Source organism: Tribolium castaneum, chromosome 5 (genome assembly GCF_031307605.1).
Source record: "Tribolium castaneum strain GA2 chromosome 5, icTriCast1.1, whole genome shotgun sequence".
Classification (NCBI taxonomy): domain Eukaryota; kingdom Metazoa; phylum Arthropoda; class Insecta; order Coleoptera; family Tenebrionidae; genus Tribolium; species Tribolium castaneum.
In genome coordinates, this window is record NC_087398.1 from 7,391,952 (window position 1) to 7,398,758 (window position 6,807).

A 6,807-nucleotide genomic window follows, 5' to 3' on the forward strand; every position below is an offset into this window, starting at 1 on the left:
TATTTCAATAATATTTTTCTCAATAATATTGTTATTACAAGGAGTAGTTAACTTTATTGCAAAAGGAAAATATGGTGGATGCGCCGGTATATGTTTGTCTTAGGCATTTATTTAACAGGAGATTTTTGAGTATTTAATTATCTAATATTTATACGTTTAGTTTTGCAGTTTTATGTGTTGTATATTGTGTGTAACTGGTTTACGCATAATTTACAAAATGGTATTCTATTCATAATAATTTCATAAATGTAAATAATATTTCCATTTTTAATCAGTTTATTTCACTTATTATTATTAATTTTACTGTTATTACATATTTTTTACTATAAGTAGCTAATACTTAAGAAAAAAAAGAGGTTTATTGCCAAATGGAAATATGGTGGATGCGCCGGGATACACTTTAAATATACTTTTAATAGCAGGAGAAAGAACTGCGAATTGTTTTCCAAAAGATATAATTAATATTAGAAGAAATTAACAATTTACACTTTATTTCATAATTTATTTGTATTGTAAACTGAGAAATTATTGTGAAAAAAAAGGGGGTGTCGTATTAGATGGTAGCTGACAGGTGAGTGACATGTGACATGTAATGTTTCAGTTTTAGTGTATTAATGGAATGAAAAAGCCTGTTAAAGCTTGGCTTTTAATTGTTTGATTACTAAAGAGCGAAATTTAACTAAATAATTAAGTAGTGTGTTGCCAGTGTGCGTGTGTTACGAGTATGTACAAAAATAATCCACAAAATGTTCGGAACGCTTTTATGTCTTCCTCAAATACACAATGGTATAGGCAAAGACTGTAGTCATCTATTTCATTTGAATAATGTAGTAAAAGCGTGTTTCCTTATATGGTGCTGCCATTTATATATATCACATCTACTTTCTAGGGGAGAAATATAAGTCAGTGTAAATTTTAGACGCAAATGAAACAAATTTCAGGGTTTCAAGGACTTTAAAATTTCTAGAAGAGAAATTTACATATGGGAAATCATTGTTTTTGTCATTTTGGCATGTAAACAAAATTCTCTTTTGTCGCTTTTTTAACATTTATGCGAATCTGCGCCAATTTATCTTTGAAAACATATCACAAATATCTAAGTATATTATACATGAATCAGATTTGATTGATGAAGCCGATGTTTGCGTTCAGGAACTGGATTCCGTTGCCCTTTTTGCAAGAAAAAGTATCAGATTGATAAAATCTTAAAAAATTATTAATCAAGTTGATCGCAAATAAATAAAAATTCACTGTGAACGCTTTTCTCATTTAATTTTCGCTTCGTCCTGATCGGATCTTTATGGAAACTGGTTTGATTTGTTGAGCGAAATCCCGAATTGCAGACAAGCAACTTCTGGCAGTTAATCAAAACCTTGTCCAGTGTTAAAGTTTTTCATCACAACTCGAACAAATTTGTTTCCTCCAAGTTTTTTATAATTTAATTTATGATAAAATATTTGAAGCAATTTATCAATCTTTACGTAATCTTTAATATATTTCTTTATGAAAGATTATTGCGATTGATGATCTGCCACGACGGACTGATCGAATCTTGGTAATTGAAACAAGAAAATAATTCCAGGCATTTTGCCAATAACCTTGATTAAGCTCTGCCGTTTTAATAATCCGTTAATGGACGACGGACTTAATTAATGCACTCTTCAACATTCCCATCTTATCCCTTTGATCTCACTGGAAAATTGACATAAAGGTAAACGTAAACCGCCCCGAAACAATTAATCGGTGCCGCTGGAACGGCATCTAATCGGTCGCTTTTGTTTCTGGGATTAATCCATGAGTGATCGATGGGCTGGATGGGGAACGTCAAGATAAGGGGACGATTAAATTATGGATGTATGTTGCCGGCAGCTGGGCCTCCGGCCACTGTCATTTTTTCATTTATTATGCTTAACTAAGAAAAACTTCAACCAAGAGACCGCCCAAATTATGATTTATTTCGCCGCAAATTTACATCTGACGCCGATTTGAAAAATTGATTCTGTGTGCCAAATATGCATTCGTTAAAGGTTTGTTTCAAACAGCACCTAAGTTAAATTAAAAAACAGCACACACAAATTGAGTTTCTTTTTTAATACGCAAGATACGTCGGCTTCCACTACGGACTATAACTTAGTAGACGAATGCTTGAGCGTCTTTGGGGCCTAAATGGTTGAAGGTAGGGATTTGGTCTCGGGGATTTTTTTGTAGGAAACTTATTTATAACATTTTTCTTGCATCTGTAACCGTATTCGTATGGGGCAGGGTTCAAATTGGTAAAAGTTTGAATTTTTTTTAAATAGAGTTTACGATAAAATTTTTGCATTATGTTTATGTCTCCTTATTGAGAATTTAATTCTTTATTTGCTTGTATTTTTTTTCTTGCTATGTGTTAACACAATTATTTTTTCTGAAAAGTTGGGGCTAATGGAATGTAATATTCTACAATTTCCTCTATTATCCCTTGATTTTTTCAAGGTAGATTTTTTGTAGGTTTTTAAGATTTTTTTATTTAATTCTTTGTTCTTTTTAACTTTTGATTTTGTCAATACTTTCTTATTGTCAAAATATAAGACACTTGCTTTAGTGTATTTTTGTGCTAAATTGCATCAGAAATAAACAAAAAAAAAACACAAAATTTTATTATTACTATTGTTAAAAAAAGTGTTACCTTGAAATGATTTTTTTTGCGTTTTTCTCGGAAACTATAAGACCTAAAGCAACAAAAAAAAAATCTTCTGATAGCGCTTAAATTTATCTATTTTTTCGTTTAAACCCGGAGCTGTTCCAGGCAACGGTTCCGGCTACAGAGGCGATTAAAGTAAAAAAAAATAATTCATAACTCGAAAACTAAAAGTCGTAGAGCAAAATGGTTTATTCCAGTGAATTCAGCGGCTTATTTTCTGTATCATACCAACTTTTCACGAGATTTAAAATTTTGAATTTTTTTGCTAAAATTTCCACTTCGCGATTTTTGTTGATTTTGGGTACCCGGAACATTTATCGAGCAATAGCTCCGGAACTATCAGAGATAACCCCATGAAGTTTATTATCGTTGGAAAGCTCTTTGAATTATCTATTTTTTTCAAAAAAAAATTATTGCTCTCCGACTAATAGTTTTCGAAAAAATTGCAGATAAATGCAAAAATTGGTAAAATTTTAAAAAATTCATAACTAAAAAACTATTGGGAATTTGGCAATTTTCTCGATGCCAATCGATTCCCCGGATCATTTTGCATAGGTATGGATCAAAATAGTTTCACTTTTTGGAATAGTTTAGTCGTCATTGAGAAAATTTTTTTTTTTAAAGTGACCAATTTTAAAAGTATCTCAAAATCAAATGTAACCTATCCTATCGATAGATTTTGATGTGCTCTTTACGATGCCAAAAACCGTTTTTTTATAGCTCATTTAATTTGGCCGTAATCGGCGTTTGAAAATTGAAATTTTTTTTGCGAGATATCACCTTGAGTCCTATGCCATTTTGTAGAGTTTTTATTCCGGTTTGCGCTCTCTGGTGACATTAGCGTGACTATCGTGGACGGGAACGTTTTATTTGTATGTGGTTTTATATCCTAACCTTTAGATATCCGTAGCTTCCACTTTGTGCCCTTTGAAATTCCGCAATTTGTCGGTTTCCTAGACAAACTCAATTTCATGCAAAATTTTGTGAGCAGATAACTTTCTTTTGCTTGAAATCTAGTTTCCACATTCGCACTTTCGAAAAATGTGTAACTTTCAGCAATCAAATAAAATCCCCGGCAACTTTGCAACCTTGCGCCTCCTTCTCATTAAAAGCCATAAATTTTGCGACTGCTGAGTTTTAATGACTTTCGTTGGAGCAGGTAGAGGCGGCCGAAATCGCATATCAAGTCTCAAATTTTGTTTCGGTTGATGGAAAAAATCGGACATAGTTTTGCGGCAGTCGGCAGGAGTTGTGATCGCGTCGTTAAAAGGTCTCGCGAGGGCCGTGTGGCTTATCGATTGATCTCGAAACCGTTAAGGTCCCTCTGGAAGAGTTCGAGTGAGGGACGTGACCTGCAGTATGGCCGTCCGTCTTCCCTGATATCGTGCCAATCTCAATTACAACCGTAATCGTGTTAAATTGTGGTTTAGCACAACTGGCCTTCCACTATTCGTTTTCATTTGATATTTATCGGAAAGCTGCGCGCCGCCAGATGCCGTTTTAATAAAACCTGGCCTTATTAGACGAAGAGCGACATGCAGATCCAGATTATATATTCATGTTGAAAGAAAATGACGGATTGCTGATAATGATACCAGCGGGCGCGCTCTTAATCAAACATGTAAATAGCGGCGTGCACTTTTCTTACGGGGAAATAAGGCGTAATCAGAGGAAAATATTTGACGAATGAGGAAACAGGGCGGAAAATTTAACCAAGGAGTTTGCAGTTTTATGTACACATCATATACTCTCTTATTGCCCTGATCTCATTCCATTTTTCCCTAATTTGGAACGCAGGATATTACGTTCGGGCTTCAGCGGGAAAAATATTATCTCGGAGTAACAAGGAGGGTTTTCACTCACTATATTTCACACTTGATTTATTTTATCTAAATAAAAAGGTGATTGGACCTTCAAGTGCACTCGTATTGTAAGTTGAGCCATTTCGCAAAGTTTTATTACCTAATACAAAATTTTTAGTGCATCTTTTTCTTAAACGACTTTGTAGTTTTAGAAGCAACAGCGTCGATAACGGTGACAATAGCCCGGTTCAAGTTTTATTGCATGTTGTGATACTAATAGTTTTAAAATCACAAGCAACACTCAATTAATTAACCAACTAACACAACAGATTTGAGTAGTAAATAAGCACTCACGTTACTGTATTCTACCGGAAGCACCTTCTTAAGTTTCCTCAATTTTCTTCTTGAAATCAGGTTTATTACGTAACAAATGTAACAGTGGGTTATAGGGTAACAACTTATTAGTGATATTGGGTGACAAAAGGGCACTTGAATCTTGCAGGACATACAAATTATCTATTGTGCTCATGCGTATCCCTTTCTTTTCTCTGCAATGCGCAGTCGTTCACAATACTTGACAAAATGTGTTGGGATTTACGTAAGATAATTATTCAATTTTTAATTCTGCATCTAATGATATAAAACAAAGAGAGGTCGCCATTTAAAATAAGCAAAAAAAGGCTCTAAATTTTAGGAAATAAATTGCAAACATCCTGTAGTAATTCAAGTAGAGTATAGAATGTTACTTCTGGGCCAGAACACTTGGCGTCTTAAAAAACAAGTCAGAACCTTACAAATTTAGCTGTTTGTCCAAAAGCAAACAACCGAATAGGGCCTAAAACCTCTCAAAAATCATTAATTTTTATCCACCCCAAAAGTTCCCAAATATGTGTAGGCCACTAAAAGTTGGGCACACGAAAAACAGGGTAGAATCCTACAAATTTACTGTTTTCCCAAAAGTAACCATCCGAAAAAGATGTAAAAAACTTACAAAATGCCTTGATTTTAGACACTCCAAAAATAGCTTTTCATTTCTGGACCAAGCCAATTGGCGCATGCAAAAATCAAGTAAAATTACCTCAAAACCATTGTCAAAATGTCTAGATTTCACACACCTCAAAACAGCTTTTCATTTCTGGACCAAGCCTATTGGCGCATGGAAAAAATCAATGAAATACAACTTAAAGCGACTTAAAATCCTCGACACTCCAAGTAAAATTACTTTAAAAACCAGGAAAAACCTTTATAAATTCCCTAGTTTTTAGATACCCCAAAAATATAGCTTTTCATTTCTGGACCAAGCCAATTGGCGCATGGCAAAGGTCTTAAAAATTATTAGCAAATAAATTTTGCATACCCCAACTGTACTCAACTATTATACGCACATAAAAAAGATACACCTAATTGTTCGAAGTCTACTAAAATATCTGAACACTCCATTATGGATTTTCATTTAGAGATCGCTATTAAAACTTTAATGTTATCGTAAACATGTTCGGTTTGTGTCTTAATTATCAAATTCAACACCCCAATATTCGACTATGCCTTCATGATAATTCTTGGATTCAGAATATTTACAGAATTAATAAAAATAAGTGCAAAACATTCCCCGTTTTCATTCCGAGTACAATCCGATCTATTCTTACAGCATCTCCTCTTTCACGACAGCTTATACCGTTTATAGGTATGTGTCTATCGAGGAGAATCATCGGCACGACCATCAATCCTGAATTCGTCTTCGACTCATGAGCCTTTGGCGAATCAACAGGACAGACAGGTCATTGTTGTTCGATATTACTGTAAGTCATGAATAGATGGAAGAGTCCCAAAACCGAGAAATATTTTGAGAATATTTGGCAGCACTCAGTTGCTCGTCAATCTTCGTGGGTCCTCAATCTCTATGGCCACTCGAGATCTCACCAGTTCAGATTTAAGAACAACTGCATTCTCAATAAAAAAAGGCGGCGATAGGAATCGAACTCAAAACCTTGTAATTATCTGTCTAACTCTTTACTATCTGAGCTATTTATGTCTTGTCCATTATAATTTCTAATCAGCTACAATAATACATCAAATTGCGCAATATTACGAAATTTAAAAAAAAAGTTGGATCCGCGGGGGTTCGAACCCGAGACCCCTTGGAGTAAAAGCAAACATCTTACCAACACGCCCATAATGGCTCTTCTGCAGTTGTTTTCGAATTAAAGATCTTATAGTGTCTGTCCTAATTTTCTTATTTATTAAAAAAATGAAATTCGTTTCGCATGCTACGCACTAGTGTACATAACAATTATTGTATCCAAATTAAATTTATTTTTTAAA

The 6,807-nt window shown here is 34.1% G+C and overlaps 1 protein-coding gene across 1 annotated transcript in view; it reads right to left on the reverse strand.

Annotated features, from left to right (window-relative positions):
- The window catches only part of Mid1, a 55,178-nt gene that overhangs the window by 6,835 nt on the left and 41,536 nt on the right, over positions 1-6,807 (reverse strand). The window lies entirely within an intron of this gene.